The 18159-nt window shown below is 41.0% G+C and overlaps 1 protein-coding gene across 4 annotated transcripts in view; it reads left to right on the plus strand.

The window, feature by feature from the left end:
* Positions 1-18159, plus strand: part of samd12 (sterile alpha motif domain containing 12) — a 234754-nt gene that overhangs the window by 39555 nt on the left and 177040 nt on the right. The gene's annotated exons all lie outside the window — the stretch shown is intronic.

Below are 18159 nucleotides of genomic sequence, written 5' to 3' on the forward strand. Positions count from 1 at the left end.
ATTGACTGTGTTATGGGCCAGGGTTTATAGAACCCGAAAGTGTATCATGGAGTTCACATGACCCACAACTTTTAATAGATTGTGGTATGGGGAGCACACGGCCCACTCTACAGAAATGGAAAAGTATTTTTTAAAGCAAAACAATGTTTATTCTATGAACTCAAGTTAACCATTTTAAAACAGACAGTGAACATCTTAGCAACCATTAATTCAAATACAACCCCCAAAGAATACAACACTAAGTAATGCATACGCTGTCCTTTTAACATCCAGAAGACTTACAAAAACCATAACCTTTAACAGAAGCACATCAGGTTAAAGTCACTACTCAGAACATTTATAATTCTGAATCCACCAAATGATCAAGCGATAGTCTTCTTATGGCAGAGAAAACAGCAGTACACCTGCTTTGTCTGGCTTCAGCTCCAACATTGAAAAAGAAAAACAAAAACACACAGACACACCCAAGCTTTTCTCAGTGATACTAAAAAACAGAGCCAGAGCTCCGCTCCACCCACACTCTGACATCACTGCAGTAACATTTTTTCTTAAAGTGACATTCTCATGACACCTCCCCCAAGAAAAAAAAAACCCCATCAACTTCAAGATGGTTTCATTTTTCACCTTTTCACTATCCTTTAAGAAATGCACACAGTAAATATACTTTTTCGTTTCGAAGAAACGATACACGCAAACAGGTATAATAATATAGTCCATTTTTTTCGTCGTTCTTCCTCCAACTGAAACTGCTTCCGTTCATCACATTCGTGACAAAGCAGCGGCTATCGCGTTTTCCGTCCTGCCACATGTACTATTTTTAAATGAAATGGCTGTAACAATAAACTCCAGCGAAACAGCCTTGCACTGTTATTCCGGAATCGCTCCAAAAACGTCAACGGATTATTTTCAGTATATATAATGGTGTCAGACGGATTGCTGGTCACATAAATGTGAAAATGTTGCAAAGCTAGAACCAAACTCAACGTCTCCTTCTCAATCGTTGAATACTTTTTCTGGTGAGAATTCAATTTCTTTGAAACATAGCCAATAGGCCACTCTAGCTCTTCGTCGTCATCTTGTAGAAGCACTGCACCTACACCCACATCACTCGCATCAACCGCCACTTTGAATGGTTTTGTGTAATTTGGGATGGCTAACACCGGAGCAGTGGTAACACAGCCTTCAGGCCGTCAAATGCCTGTTGACACTCTGCTGTCCACTGGAATTTGTTACGCTTTTTGAGCAAGTCCATCAGTGGAGCGACCACACTGCTGAAGTTCGATACAAATTTCCGGTAAAATTCACTCATACCAAGAAATCGCATTATTTCCCGACGTGTCGAGGGTATCGGAAACTCCCCAATCACTTTTGTTTTCACATCCCGTGGGACCATTCAACCCCGTCCGATTGTATGGTCAAGAAAAATGACTTGGGCTTTTCCAAATTCACTTTTGGCTAGGTTTATCACCAAACCCGCCTCCTGAAGTCGATCGAATTATCCCATCAGATGTTTCAAATTTTCTTTCCATGAATGGCTGAAAATTACCAGATCGTCGATGTATGCTGCACCATTGGGTAATCCTGAAACAACTTTTTTAGTTAACTGTTGAAATGTGGCTGGGGCGTTTTTCATGCCAAATGGCATAACTTTGAATTGGTATATACCATCTGGAGTCACAAAAGCCGAAATCGCCTTCGCCCTTTCGGATAAAGGTACCTGCCAGTAACCTTTAAGTAAATACAGTTTGCAAATAAAAGCTGTTTGTCCCACTTTCTCATTGCAATCCTCCAAAAGTGTGATAGGATAAGAGTCCGTTCTTGTAACTGCATTAACCTTTCTATAGTCCACATACAACCATTGGGTACTGTCCGGTTTTGGTACCATCACTATAGGTGAGCTTCATTGGCTGCAACCCACTTCAATTATGCCATTTTTAAGCATACTCTTAATCTCTCTGTTAACCTGTGCCAATTTTAAAGGGTTAAGTCTGTATGGATGTTGTCTGATCGGAACAGCCTTTCCCACATCTACATCATGTATAGCCATTTTAGTACTTCCCAATTTATCTCCACAAACCTGCCCATGTGATATCAATAACTCTTTCAGGTCTGTTCGTTTTTCCTCTGGAAGGTAACCCGACAATTTATCCCAATTTTTAAGAACATCCTCGTTTTCCAATTTAATTTGAGGTATGTCAAATTCAGTTATCTGGATTTGGTTCGTCACTTTGAGTTAGAATCATTAAAACCTCCTCCTTTTTCTCTCCTTCCCTTTCAAAGTACCTTTTTAAGCATATTCACATGACACACACGGTGAGTTTTCCGTCTATCTGGTGTTTTTACCACATAATTCACCTCACTTAATTTCCTTTCAATCTGATAAGGTCCACCAAACCTTGCTTTTGAAGGTTCACCTACCACTGGTAACAACACTAAAACTTTATCTCCACTGGCAAAACTACAAACTTTGGATATGTTGTTGAAAACTCACCACTATTCTTAGAATTCCCCCATACCAAAAAGGGTAGATATTCTAAATGGTGAACAGGGATTCTCACTCCCTGACTCCTATGCAGGCTTCGGTGGGTGCTATTCAGGTCAAACTATATTTTCAAGTTATCCCCCGGTATAACCCATTCCTTCACAGAAGATTTCATCTACTTCCCACTTAGTAGCATCGATCCTGGGTCCCGCATTGCTAAGTAAGTAAAGTAGACTTTGGAATAACCACTGTTTCAGGTTAAATTAAATTATTTTATTATTATATTTTTTCTTTTAAAAGCTGCAATCACTGTCTTTACAAAAAAGTAAAAAGATCTTGCTTCTGGATCCTTCTGGTTGGTTGAAGGGACCTTCAGGCCCACCTTGACAATCAATCTTCTTTAAAGTCTGGTCTTCTTTAGATGTATTCGCTGGTTAGCTCGGTTGCTCTGTCCTATCTTTCCCATGTACCGAGCTGGCTCTGCTAGCTGACTCTGAGCTGACTCTGCCTCCTCTTTAAATTCTGGTCTTCCTTCGATGTATTAACTGTTTTAGCTCGGCTGCTTTGCTCTGTCCCATGACCAAGCTGACTGTAAACTGACTCTGCTTGCTTCTCTCGTTCCTTCTCTGTTTCTTCCTCTCTCTGCCCCTTTCTCAGGGTTTATATATTTTTCTAACAGTTAAATTTTTATGACTTTATTTTAAAGTAATTTTTATTTCACTTGGATTGTAAAAGGTACCTTTATTCTAAATTTTTCTAACACAACTAAGTATTCATTTTGACATGACCTCAGCTCATAGATCTCTGATTACATTGTTTCCTTTGTGATGTTCAAAATGCTATGATTTCAATAGGGATGTGAATTTTGATTCCTGTCATTTCTATAGTTTTATTATCGAATTGTATCCCCAGCTCATAATTTTCACTTTGATTTTGGTCTAATTTATGTTCTTGGAGACAGGTTGGGTAGGGTGCTCTTTCCAAGAGCAGGTGCAGACTCGATGGGCCGAATGGCCTCCTTCTGCATTGTAAATTCTGTGATCTGTGAGGTTGTCTCCAGTTTTCTTGTTAAAAATCCACTTGATTATAACTTGAAAAGTTTACATTTATCACCTAACTCAACTGAAACCCACATCCATGCTTTTCCAGATGCTTACTAAGATGGTTAATTTCAATGAAGGTGTGAGCCATTGTTTTTAGCTTCATACAAAAATCCTGTTTGTTTGCGAAGCCTGTTTGGAAGAAGGAATCTGCATTTTATAATCCTGTTCTTTGCAGCTGCTGTTAACCCTTCGTGGGATCTTTCCCTACATTCTCTCAGACCAGATATTGCCAGACTTCCATGTTTCAAATGACACATCTTTCCATATTATCAATTGCAGATGTCTTGTCCGCTACCCGTTTCATCACATTTTGTGCAACTTTTAAATGTTGTCTAGCCAATTCACCTGCTCTATTTAATCGTTCCCTAACACTTGACACGTAATCCAATAATGTAAGTTCCGATTTCTCACTCATCAATTTTTCCTCAATCAATTTAAGTGGTCCTCTTACCTCATGACCAAAAATTAGTTCAAAAGGACTGAATTTGGTTGACCCATTAGGTGCATCCCTAATTGCAAACCGTACGAATGGAATTCCTTTATCCCAATCCTCTGGATAATCGTGACAATAAGCCCTCAACATTGTCTTTAATGTCTGATGCCATCTTTCCAACGTTCCCTGCGATTCTGGATGGCACGCAGTTGATTCAAGTTGTTTTATTCCTAAGTTATCCATAACTTCTTTGAATAACCTTGAGGTAAAATTTGATCCTTGATCAGATTGTATTTCTGTGGGTAGTCCATATCTAGTAAAGAATTAAAGTAACTCCTCCACAATCATTTTAGCTGTAATATTACGTACTGGAATGGCCTCTGGAAACCTAGTAGACACATCCATTATAGTCAAAAGATATTGATTCCCACTTTTCGTTTTAGGAAGCGGTCCTACGCAATCAATTAGAACTCTTGTAAAAGGTTCCTCAAATGCTGGAATGGGTATTAAGGGCGCTGGTTTTATCACTGCTTGAGGTTTCCCTATCACTTGACATGTGTGACACGATTGACAAAATTTAACTACATCTTTATGTAGTCTAGGCCAATAAAAATGTCTCTGGATTTTAGCTTGAGCTTTCCTTATTCCCAAATGAACTCCCACTGGTACCTCATGTGCAACTCGCAAAACCTCCTTTCTATACCTTACCGACAATTCCATTTGATGAACTTCTGCCCACTTTTCATCCACCTGCATATGTAAAGGTCTCCATTTTCTCATCAAGACATCACTTTTACAGTAAAAACATTGTGGTATACACGCAGAATCCTCTTCTGTGTATGCTTTCTGATACATCCGGTTTATTTCTACATCTTTCTGTTGTAACTCCATCAATTTTCCTGAACTAAAAGTATCCGCCCCATCCTCCACCTGTTCTTGTTCTTTTTCAACATCTGATCAAAAATTGTTTCTGATAATTGCACTTCAGCTTCATCTTCACTCTTTGATTTTTCCTCTTGTCTTAACCTGTGACTTTGCGACCTTGTTAAGTCACAACCCAGAATAATCCCAGGATACTCATCCTTCAACAATTCAGTTGTCTGATTTTCCACTGGCTTATCAACCACTGCAGGCATCACTCCCACCTGCAATCCAGCTATATCATTACCCAAGATAAATGTATTCCTGGACAAGATAGTTTCTCTATTACTCCTACTACCACTTCACCACTCTTCACTGGATTTTCCAACCTTACCTTATACAATGGAACACTACACCTCTCACCCTGAATTCCACATATTACCACCTTTTCTGGCCACATTCTTCCCAAACTACATAACTCCTCACCTCTTACCATTAAAGATTGACTAGCTCCTCTATCTCTTAAAATTGTGACTTCTTTACCTGCTCCTACTGATACACTTGAGTAAACTTTACCCACACAAGTAAATTCACGACATCTGGCACCTTCTTACCAATCACCTCTTGAACAGGCTGTAAAATCTTTTGCACCTCCTCCGCTTCACTTGGCTTTCCTTTACCACTTTAACAAACCCCACTGTCTTATCCTGGTTTGCCACATCAGCCTTCCCGGTGCTTTTCTTCAACAACCAACACTGTGACTTTACATGGCCTAGTTTATTACAGTGAAAACATTTGAAATTTTTCATTTCTTTTCCATCGTCCTGGATTTCTTTTTTAGTCTGAGGTACACTCTCCTTATTATCTCCCATCAGATCACCTTTGCCACTTGAGTATTTCTCTTTTCCCCAGTTTCTATCCCTCACAGGCTGAAACTGATGTCGGAAACCAATCTTTGATTTATGAACTAACTCCTAATCATCTGCCATTTCTGCTGCTAAACTCGCAGTTTTAACCCTCTGCTCTTCCACATGAGTTCTCACTACATCAGGAATTGAATTTTTAAACTCCACCAAAAGTAAAATTTCTCTGAGAGCTTCATACATTTGGTCTATTTTCAAAGCCCTTATCCACCTATCAAAATTACTCTGTTTGAGCTTTTCAAACTCCATGTTTGTTTGACCAAATTCTTTCCTTAAATTTCTAAACCTTTGTCTGTAAGCTTCAGGCACTAGTTCATATGCATCCAAGATGGATTGTTTCACCTCCTCAGACATCCCAGATACCTCCTCCGGTAGTGATGCAAACATTTCACTAACCCTACCTACCAGCTTTGTTTGAATCAGTAATACCCACATGTCCTGTGGCCATTTCATTTGTTTAGCCACCTTCTGAAATGAAATGAAAAAGGCTTCTACCTCCTTCTCATCAAACCTTGGCAATGCTTGGACATATTGAAATAGATCCTCTCATGCAAGAATGCCTTTAAGAAATGGATGTGTAAGCAATGTACCTTTAAGAAAACAGTGATGTCAGAGAGTGGGTGGAGCTCAGCTCAGTTCAGCCATTTTGAAGTTTCAGTTTTGAAAAGTGCCTGGCTGGTTTTGCTGAGAGCAGTTTAAAAGTGCCTGGCTGTTTTACTGTGAGCAGATTAAAAGGAGAAAGCGAGTTTGAGACAGCAGCTTGAGAAGTTCTGGTTTGCTGTGAGCTGATTAAAAGGAGAAAGCCAGTTTGAGACAGCAGCTTGAAGTTCTGGTTTGGGAAAGAGCTGGGTGTGTGTCTGTGTTTTGCAGTGAGCTGGATTTCTGCCATGAAAGACTATCTCTGGATCATTTGGGTGATTTGAAGTAAAGCCTTTAACCTGATGTGATTTTGTTTAAAGGTGTTAAGTCTCTTTGAAAGAACATTTTAAGGCATTATTTACTGTTGCAATATTTTCTGAGTTATCTTTGAAGTAAGGGGTGTTAAGAGATCCACTGTTTATTTAAGATATTAAGTTGAGTTCATGGAATAAACATTGTTTTGTGTTTAAAAACCCACGTGTCCATAATTGTAATCCCACACCTAGGGAAAAAGCCGTGTGCTCGGAAAAGCAACAAATCCATTAAAGGGTGTGGTTGGTTGAACTCCATGATACATTTTGGGGTTCTGTAAATGCCTCGCCCATAACAATTGGGGGCTCAAGGGGGATAAAAGTCTTATCTATTGGATTGGCTTTTGTGAACTTAAAAGACAGTGAAGGATTGTTGCTTTTCCGGTGTGATATTTTAGTTTAAGTGGGGAGGGTGTTGTGAACAATGGCTCTTTCAGATGCTCAGAAGTTTTTGGGGGTGGAGAATGTCACACGTAGTACTTTATGGACAGAAACGAAAAGCAGACTGTTAGATTTGGCAAGAACATTGTAGTTAACATTACTTGACAAAATGCGAAAAGATGAGGTAATTATGGCGGTGGTTAAGCATTTAAAGTTGCCTGAGATTGAGTTTGACTCATTGGAAATGGCAAAAATTCAGTTGAAAATTAAACAAATGGAGCATGAGAAAGAATTAAAGCGGCTAGAATACGAGAGAGAGAGGAAAGAGCAAGAGAGAGAGAGGAAAGAGCAAGAGAGAGAGAGGAAAGAGCAAGAGAGAGAGAGGAAAGAGCAAGAGAGAGAGAGGAAAGAGCAAGAGAGAGAGAGGAAAGAGCAAGAGAGAGAGAGGAAAGAGCAAGAGAGAGAGAGGAAAGAGCAAGAGAGAGAGAGGAAAGAGCAAGAGAGAGAGAGGAAAGAGCAAGAGAGAGAGAGGAAAGAGCAAGAGAGAGAGGAAAGAGCAAGAGAGAGAGGAAAGAGCAAGAGAGAGAGGCAAGAGCAAGAGAGAGAGGCAAGAGCAAGAGAGAGAGGCAAGAGCAAGAGAGAGAGAGACAAGAGCAAGAGAGAGAGAGGCAAGAGAGAGAGAGAGAGGCAAGAGAGAGAGAGAGAGGCAAGAGAGAGAGAGAGAGGCAAGAGCAAGAGAGAGAGAGGCAAGAGCAAGAGAGAGAGAGGCAAGAGCAAGAGAGAGAGAGGCAAGAGCAAGAGAGAGAGAGGCAAGAGCAAGAGAGAGAGAGGCAAGAGCAAGAGAGAGAGAGGCAAGAGCAAGAGAGAGAGAGGCAAGAGCAAGAGAGAGAGAGGCAAGAGCAAGAGAGAGAGAGGCAAGAGCAAGAGAGAGAGAGGCAAGAGCAAGAGAGAGAGAGGCAAGAGCAAGAGAGAGAGAGGCAAGAGCAAGAGAGAGAGAGGCAAGAGCAAGAGAGAGAGAGGCAAGAGCAAGAGAGAGAGAGGCGAGAGCAAGAGAGAGAGAGGCGAGAGCGAGAGAGAGAGAGGCGAGAGCGAGAGAGAGAGAGGCGAGAGCGAGAGAGGCGAGAGCGAGAGAGGCGAGAGCGAGAGCGAGAGAGGCGAGAGCGAGAGAGAGAGAGGCGAGAGCGAGAGAGAGAGAGGCGAGAGCGAGAGAGAGAGAGGCGAGAGCGAGAGAGAGAGAGGCGAGAGCGAGAGAGAGAGAGGCGAGAGCGAGAGAGAGAGAGGCGAGAGCGAGAGAGAGAGAGATGCGAGAGCGAGAGAGAGAGAGGCGAGAGCGAGAGAGAGAGAGGCGAGAGCAAGAGCGAGAGAGGCAAGAGCAAGAGAGAGAGAGAGAGAGAGAGGCAAGAGCAAGAGAGAGAGAGAGAGAGAGAGAGAGGCAAGAGCAAGAGAAAGAGAAAGAGAGAGGCAAGAGCAAGAGAGAGAGAGAGGCAAGAGCAAGAGAGAGAGAGGCAAGAGCAAGAGAGAGAGAGGCAAGAGCAAGAGAGAGAGAGGCAAGAGCAAGAGAGAGAGAGGCAAGAGCAAGAGAGAGAGAGGCAAGAGCAAGAGAGAGAGAGGCAAGAGCAAGAGAGAGAGAGGCAAGAGCAAGAGAGAGAGAGGCAAGAGCAAGAGAGAGAGAGGCAAGAGCAAGAGAGAGAGAGGCAAGAGCAAGAGAGAGAGAGGCAAGAGCAAGAGAGAGAGAGGCAAGAGCAAGAGAGAGAGAGGCAAGAGCAAGAGAGAGAGAGGCAAGAGCAAGAGAGAGAGAGGCAAGAGCAAGAGAGAGAGAGGCAAGAGCAAGAGAGAGAGAGGCAAGAGCAAGAGAGAGAGAGAGAGAGAGGCAAGAGCGAGAGAGAGAGAGAGAGAGAGGCAAGAGCGAGAGAGAGAGAGAGAGAGGCAAGAGCGAGAGAGAGAGAGAGAGAGAGAGAGAGAGGCAAGAGAGAGAGAGAGAGAGGCAAGAGAGAGAGAGAGAGAGGCAAGAGCGAGAGAGAGAGAGAGGCAAGAGCGAGAGAGAGAGAGAGGCAAGAGCGAGAGAGAGAGAGAGGCAAGAGCGAGAGAGAGAGAGGCAAGAGCGAGAGAGAGAGAGAGGCAAGAGCGAGAGAGAGAGGCAAGAGCGAGAGAGAGAGGAAAGAGCGAGAGAGAGAGGAAAGAGCGAGAGAGAGAGAGGAAAGAGCGAGAGAGAGAGAGGAAAGAGCGAGAGAGAGAGAGGAAAGAGCGAGAGAGAGAGAGGAAAGAGCGAGAGAGAGAGAGGAAAGAGCGAGAGAGAGAGAGGAAAGAGCGAGAGAGAGAGAGGAAAGAGCGAGAGAGAGAGAGGAAAGAGCGAGAGAGAGAGAGGAAAGAGCGAGAGAGAGAGAGGAAAGAGCGAGAGAGAGAGAGGAAAGAGCGAGAGAGAGAGAGGAAAGAGCGAGAGAGAGAGAGGAAAGAGCGAGAGAGAGAGAAAGTGAGAGGAAGAGAGAAAGAGAAAGTGAGAGGAAGAGGGAAAGAGAAAGTGAGAGGAAGAGAGGAAAGAGAAAGTGAGAGGAAGAGAGGAAAGAGAAAGTGAGAGGAAGAGAGGAAAGAGAAAGTGAGAGGAAGAGAGGAAAGAGAAAGTGAGGAAGAGAGGAAAGAGAAAGTGAGAGGAAGAGAGGAAAGAGAAAGTGAGAGGAAGAGAGGAAAGAGAAAGTGAGAGGAAGAGAGGAAAGAGAAAGTGAGAGGAAGAGAGGAAAGAGAAAGTGAGAGGAAGAGAGGAAAGAGAAAGTGAGAGGAAGAGAGGAAAGAGAAAGTGAGAGGAAGAGAGGAAAGAGAAAGTGAGAGGAAGAGAGGAAAGAGAAAGTGAGAGGAAGAGAGGAAAGAGAAAGTGAGAGGAAAGAGAAAGTGAGAGGAAGAGAGGAAAGAGAAAGTGAGAGGAAGAGAGGAAAGAGAAAGTGAGAGGAAGAGAGGAAAGAGAAAGTGAGAGGAAGAGAGGAAAGAGAAAGTGAGAGGAAGAGAGGAAAGAGAAAGTGAGAGGAAGAGAGGAAAGAGAAAGTGAGAGGAAGAGAGGAAAGAGAAAGTGAGAGGAAGAGAGGAAAGAAAAAGTGAGAGGAAGAGAGGAAGAGAGGAAAGAGAAAGTGAGAGGAAGAGAGGAAAGAGAAAGTGAGAGGAAAGAGAAAGTGAGAGGAAGAGAGGAAAGAGAAAGTGAGAGGAAGAGAGGAAAGAGAAAGTGAGAGGAAGAGAGGAAAGAGAAAAGAAAGAATAGCACTAGCAGAACTGAAAGAAAAAGAAAGGGAGATACAGATCAGGGAAAAAGATAGAGCGAGTTTGAACTTCAGAAAATGGCGATGAAACATGACAATCAGTTAAAATTGGCAGACGTAAAGGGAAACGTACAGTTGGATGATAGTGATGAGGATAGTGAGAAACAGCGTCATAGTAGAAGGCTTGGTGGGCATCTATTTAAATATGTCCAAGCATTGCCAATGTTTGACGAGAAGGTAGTGGAAGCCTTTTTCATTTAATTTGAGAAGGTAGCTAAACAAATGAAATGGCCACAGGACATGTGGGTGTTACGGATTCAAACAAAGCTGGTAGGTAGAGCTGGTGAAGTGTTTGCATCACTACCGGAGGAGGTGCCTGGAACGTATGAGGAGGTGAAGAAATCCATCTTAAGTGCATATGAGCTAGTGCCTGAAGCTTACAGACAAAGGTTTAGAAATTTAAGGAAAGAATTTGGTCAAACATACATGGAGTTTGAAAAGCTCAAACAGAGTAATTTTGATAGGTGGATAAGGGCTTTGAAAATAGACCAAACGTATGAAGCTCTCAGAAAATTTACTTTTGGAGGAGTTTAAAAATTCAATTCCTGATGTAGTGAGAACTCATGTGGAAGAGCAGAGGGTTAAAACTGCGAGTTTAGCAGCAGAAATGGCAGATGATTATGAATTAGTTCATAAATCAAAGATTGGTTTCCGACATCAGTTTCAGCCTGTGAGGGATAGAAACTGGGGACATGAGAAATACTCAAGTGGTAAAGGTGATCTGATGGGAGACAATAAAGAGAGTGTACCTCAGATTAAAAATGAAATCTAGGAGGGTGGAAAAGAAATGAAAAGTTTCAGATGTTTTCACTGTAATAATGTAAAGTCACAGTGCTGGTGGTTGAAGAAAAGCACTGGGAAGGCTGATGTGGTAAAACAGGATGAGACAGTGGGGTTTGTTAGAGTGGTAAAGAAAAGCCCAAGGGAAGCGAAGGTGGTGCAAACGATTGTTACAGCCTGTTCAAGAAGTAATTGTTAAGAAGGTGCCAGATATCTTTCAAGAATTTACTTGTGTGGGTAAAGTTTACTCCTGTGTATCAGTAGGAGCAGGTAAAGAAGTCACAATTTTAAGAGATAGAGGGGCTAGTCAATCTTTAATGGTAAGAGATGAGGAATTATGTAGTTTGGGAAGAATGTGGCCAGAAAAGGTGGTGATATGTGGAATTCAAGGTGAGAGGAGTAGTGTTCCATTGTATGAGGTAAGGTTGGAAAGTCCAGTGAAGAGTGGTGAAGTGGTAATAGGAGTAATAGAGAAACTATCTTGTCCAGGAATACAGTTTATCTTGGGTAATGATATAGCTGGATCGCAGGTGTGAGTGATGCCTAATGTGGTTGATAAGCCATTGGAAAATCAGTCAACTAAAGTGTTGAAGGGCGAATATCCTGGGATTTTTCTGGATTGTGTAGTAACAAGGTCGCAAAGTCACAGGTTAAGACAAGAGGAGAAATCAAAGAGTGAAGATGAAGTTGAAGTGCAATTATCAGAAACTATTTTTGATCAGATGGTTGGAAAAGAACAGGTGGAGGATGAGGCGGATATTTTTAGTTCAGGAAAATTGGCGGAGTTACAACAGAAAGATGTAGAAATAAAACGGATATATCAGAAAGCATATTCGGAAGAGGAATCTGAGAGTATCCCAGAGTGTTATTACCGTAAAAATGATGTCTTGATGAGAAAATGGAGACCTGTACATATGCAGGCAGATGAAAAATAGGCAGAAGTTCATCATTGCCGGTAGGGTATAGAAAGGAGGTGTTGCAAGTTGTACATGAGGCACCAATGGGTGTTCATTTGGGAATAAGGAAAACTCAAGCTAAAATCCAGAAACATTTTTATTGGCCTGGACTCCATAAAGATGTAGTTAAATTTTGTCAATCATGTCACACCTGTCAAGTGATAGGGAAACTTCAAGCAGTGATAAAACCAGTGCCCTTAATACCCATTCCAGCATTTGAGGAACCTTTTGCAAGGGTCCTAATCAATTGTGTAGGACCGCTTCCTAAAACAAAAAGTGGGAATCAATATCTTTTGACTATAATGGATGTGTCTATTAGGTTTCCAGAGGCCATTCCAGTATGTAATATTACAGCTAAAATGATTGTGGAGGAGTTACTTAAATTCTTTACTAGTTATGGACTACCCACAGAAATTCAATCTGATCAAAGAACAAATTTTACATCAGTTATTCAAAGAAGTTATGGATAGCTTAGGAATGAAACTATTTAAATCAACTGCGTACCATCCAGAATCACAGGGAGCTTTAGAAAGGTGGCATCAGACATTAAAGACAATGTTGAGGGCTTATTGTCAAGATTATCCAGAGGATTGGGATGAAGGAATTCCATTCGTATTGTTTTCAATTAGGGATGCACCTAATGAGTCTACCAAAGTTAGTCCTTTTGAACTAATTTTTGGTCATGAGGTACCACTTAAACTGATTAAAGAAAAATTGCTGGGTGAGAAATCTGAAATTACATTATTGGATTAAGTGTCAAATTTTAGGGAACGATTAAATAGAGCAGGTGAATTGGCTTGACAACATTTGAAAGTTGCACAAAATGTGATGAAACAGGTAGCGGACAAGAAATCCAAAGTTCGTAGTTTTGCCAGTGGAGATAAAGTTTTAGTGTTGTTACTTGTGGTAGGTGAGCCTTTAAAAGCTAGGTTTTGTGGACCGTTTCAGATTGAAAGGAAATTAAGTGAGGTGAATTATGTGGTTAAAAACACCAGATAAAAGGAAGACTCACCGAGTGCTTAAAAGGTACTTTGCAAGGGAGGGAGAGAAAAGGAGGTTTTAATGATTCTAACTCAGGTGACGAACCAAATCCAGATGACTGTGAATTTGACATACCTCAAATTAAATTGGAAAATGAGGATGTTCTTAAAAATTGGGATGAATTGTTAAGTTACCTTCCAGAGGAAAAACGAACTGACCTGAAAGAGTTATTGATATCACATGGGCAAGTTTGTAGAGATAAATTGGGAAGTACTAAAATGGCTATACATGATGTAGATGTGGGAAATGCTGTTTCTATCAAATAACATCCATATAGACTTAATCCTTTAAAATTGGCACAGGTTAACAGAGAGATTGAGAGTATGCTGAAGAATGGCATAATTGAAGTGGGTTGCAGCCAATGGAGCTCACCCATAGTGATGGTGCCTAAACCAGACGGTACCCAACGGTTGTGTGTGGACTATAGAAAGGTGAATGCAGTTACAAGAATGGACTCTTATCCTGCCCCACCATTGAAGGATTGCATGGAGAAACTGGGACAATCTACTTTTATTTCCAACTTCCAGACATGGAAAGAAAATTTAAAACATCGTATGGAGTTCTTCGATCGACATTAGGAGGCGGGTTTGGTGATGAGCCTCGCCGAAAGTGAATTTGGAGAAGCCCGAATCACTTTCCTTGTGGCGTTTCCGATACCCTCAAGACGAAGGGAGATATTGCGATTTCTTAGCATGAGTGGATTTGATCGAACATTTGTGCAAATGTTTTGTGGCGTGATTACTCCACTGATGGACTTGCTAAAGAAACGTCAAAAATTTCAAGGGACAGCGGACTTTCAACAGGCATTTGACTGCCTGAAAGCTGTGGTAACCAATGTTTCTGTATTAGAATATTGCAAGGGACTCTGGTCCGATTCAACTAAAGTTTCTGAAGAGAAATGCCGAGGAGTAGAGGAATGGATGGATCGTGCAGAGATTTTGTTCAGAGACTGTAAATCGAGAAGGATTTCGGTTGGAGAAGAAGAACAAAGAAAAATGGACTATATTATTATACCTGTTTGCATGTGTTGTTTTTTTTAAAAACGAAAAGGTATATTTACTGTGTACATTTCTTAGTGGATGGTGCAAAAGTGAAAAATGAAACCATCTTGAAGTTGATGTTTTGTTTTCTTGGGTGGAGGTGTCATGCAAGAGTGCCTTTACGAAATGGATGTGTAAGCAATGCACTTTTAAGAAAATGGTGATGTCAGAGAGTGGGTGGAGCTCAGCTCAGTTCAACCATTTTGAAGTTTCAGTTTTGAATAGTGCCTGGCTGGTTTTGCTGAGAGCAGTTTAAAAGTGCCTGGCTGCTTTGCTGTGAGCTGATTAAAAGGAGAAAGCCAGTTTGAGACAGCAGCTTGAGAAGTTCTGGTTTGGATAAGAGCTGGGTGTGTGTCTGTGTTTTGCAGTGAGCTGGATTTCTGCCATGAAAGACCATCTCTGGATCATTTGGGTGATTTTGAAGTAAAGCCTTTAACCTGATGTGATTTTGTTTAAAGGTGTTAAGTCTCTTTGAAGGAACATTTTAAGGCATTATTTACGGTTGCAATATTTTCTGAGTTATCTTTGAAGTAAGGGGTGTTAAGAGATCCAATGTTTATTTAAGATGTTAAGTTGAGTTCATGGAATAAACGTTGTTTTGTGTTTAAAAACCCACGTGTCCATAATTGTAATCCCACACCTAGGGAAAAAGCCGTGTGCTCGGAAAAGCAACAAATACATTAAAGGAAGAGGTTGGTTGAACTCCATGATACATTTTGGGGTTCTGAAATCGCCTTGCCCATAACAATCCCCACCACGCCTTCGACTTTGACGCTCTTTCTCACTATCACTATAGGGGCAGCACGGTAGCATTGCGGATAGCACAATTGCTTCACAGCTCCAGGGTCCCAGGTGTCGATTTCGGCTTGGGTCACTGTCTGTGTGGAGTCTGCACATCCTCCTCGTGTGTGCGTGGGTTTCCTCCCACAGTCCAAAGATGTGCAGTTTAGGTGGATTGGCCATGATAAATTGCACTTAGTGTTGGGTGAGGTTACTGGGTTATGGGGATAGAATGGAGGTGTTGACCTTGGGTAGGGTGCTCTTTCCAAGAGCCGGTGCAGACTTGATGGGCCGAATGGCCTCCTTCTGCACTGTAAATTCCATGATAAATTCTATGAATCCTCGTCACTATCATCCAACTGTACGTTCCCTTTTACGTCTGCCAATTTTAACTGACTGTCATGTTTCATGGCCATTTTCTGAAGTTCAAACTCTCTCTCTTTATCTTTTTCCCTGATCTGTATCTCCCTTTGTCTTTTTTTCTACTAGGGCTAATCTTTTCTCCTTTCTTCTCTCACCTTTTCATTTTCCTCTCTCTCTCTTTCTCCTCTCTTTCGTATTCAAGTCACTTTACTTCTTTCTCATGTTCCATTTGTTTAATTTGTAACTGCATTTTTGCCATTTCCAATGAGTCAAACTGTATCTCAGGCAACTTTAAATGCTTAGTCAGTGCCATAATTATCTTGTCTTTTCACATTTTGTCAGGTAATGTTAATTGTAATGTTTTTGCCAAATCTAACAGTCTGCTTTTAGTCTCTGTCCGTAAGGTACTGCGTGTGACCGTCTCCACCCCCAAAAGCTTCAGAGCCTCTGAAAGAACCATTGTCCACAACACATTCCCCACTTAAACTAGAATACCACACCTGGAAAGCAACCACAATATGTATGCTCACCCCTCACTGTCTTTAAGTTCACTAAGCCAATCCAATAGATAGACTTTTATCCCGGACGAGCCCCCAATTTGTTATGGGCCAGGGTTTACAGAACCTGAAAGTATATCATGGAGTTCACCTGACCCACAACTTTTAATATATTGTGGTATGGGGAGCACATGGCCCACTCTACAGGTGTGGTAGAGCAGAAATGGAAAAGTATGTTTTAAAGCAAAACATTGTTTATTCTATGAACTCAAGTTAACCATTTTAAAACAGACAGTGAACATCTTAGCAACCATTAAATCACATGCAACCCCCAAAGAATACAACACTAAGTAATGCATACGCTGTCCTTTTAACATCCAGAAGACTTACAAAAAATATAACCTTTACCAGAAGCACATCAGGTTAAAGTCACTACTCAGAACATTTATAATTCTGAATCCACCAAATAATCAAGAGATAGTCTTCTCATGGCAGAGAAAACAGGAGTCTACCTGCTTTGTCTGGCTTCAGCTCCAAACTGATAAACGAAACCAAAAAGACACAAGCACACCCAAGCTTTTCTCAAAGTGAAACCAAAAAAACAGAGCCAGAGCTCAGCTTCACCCACACTCTGACATCACTGCAGTAACATGAGCAGACAGACATTTCTTAAAGTGACATTCTCATGACAACTGCATCAGGTGCTTTTTCTCTTGTCAATATAGCAAGTTTGTTGCATTCTCTAATATTGATCTTCTGCCTATGAACAGTAACATGACAAATTAACATAACATTTTCCGGTCTGCACCATGCTTTTAAAGAATGTTTTAGGAATTAGAATGTATCATCTTTTTGTAAAGTTGAATTATATGTTTGGAATGAGGGTAAACCATTTTGTAGAGGTAATATCTGTATCACAAGAATAATAACCTAAATTTATCTTGTTTTTTAAAAAAAAAAACCTTGCTCGGAGCAGTATGGTGACGCAGTGGTTAGCACTGTTGCCTCAAGGTGTCCGGATGGAGTTTGCATATTCTCCCCTTGTCTGTGTGAGTCTCACCCCCACAACACAAAGATGTGCAGGGGAGGTGGATTGGCCACACTAAATTGCCCCTTGGGGGGGGGGGGGGGAAATAATTGGATACTCTTCAAAAAAAATAAATTAAAAATCAATAAAATAGTAAAAACCTGCTCGGCTTAATAAAATTTTAAGAAAATAGTTGCTGTAGATGAAAGCAGACCATGTTCAATCTTAACTTTATTATTGATGCAAGAGGTTGAGCTGGTAACCTACTAGCTTTTCCCGGCAACATGATCAGTGTCACAGGACATAATAATTGGAGGCAAAGGAAGATTATACAAATCTTTTAATGATAACCCAAAATATTTTGTGGATTCCTACGATAATGGAGTCGTGCTGGAGGATGGTAAGATTTATAAAGCTGTGAAAGATTGAAGAAATAAACTCCTGGCAAATGGTTCTAATTGAATAAAACTCTCTTCAGGAATGATATCGTCATGTACTTGAAAATACAAGTATAGGGCTATGCACATTAGAAAAACAGTTTATAGAAACCTGTGCTGCTTCCGCACAATGACTTTCTTGTTCATTTTAGTGTTCATGTAGTTTTGCACCTTTTTTGATTATCTGAACAATTGTTTGTACCAATTGAGAAGAGGAGCTATCTTCCCGTAATTAGTTTGTGCCACATAATAATATACACAGCCAGTACAATCTGTTTCAATGAGCACTAAAGAAAGGAGGGTTGATAACCTAATTATAGTTTGTATTAGATTATGACTTGAATGAGTTTGCCAGTCTGTGGCACAGTGGTTGTCAACTAAAGAATATAAATAAACTAAAAATAAGAGCTCCCAGAACTTAACTTCCCTACAAAGTATTTTTTTCAATAAAACAATGTATAACTTGCACTATTTTAAGGCCTGCAATTACTGCATTCCTATGTTTAGTGATTATATATCTATGCAAGGCATGCAGTGATGCAGTGGCACTCATTGCTGACCTCAAAAAGCTGCCCCTACAGATGTCGTTATCTCTATGGCATGGGTTTCCCCTTTCCCAACATTAATTTAAATTTGGTGTCAAATTAAGGAGATCACCAGGTACCCAGCAGCCAGCCACATACAAGGTTTATCTCACACAGCAAACCTGCAAGTAAAATGCGCTGCCATATTTTACTTTTTCAACAGATTTCAGAGTGAAATAAAGATTGGGATATGCACATAAAAGCTGAAGTATCTTTATT

Source organism: Scyliorhinus torazame, chromosome 11 (assembly GCF_047496885.1).
Source record: "Scyliorhinus torazame isolate Kashiwa2021f chromosome 11, sScyTor2.1, whole genome shotgun sequence".
NCBI lineage: Eukaryota > Metazoa > Chordata > Chondrichthyes > Carcharhiniformes > Scyliorhinidae > Scyliorhinus > Scyliorhinus torazame.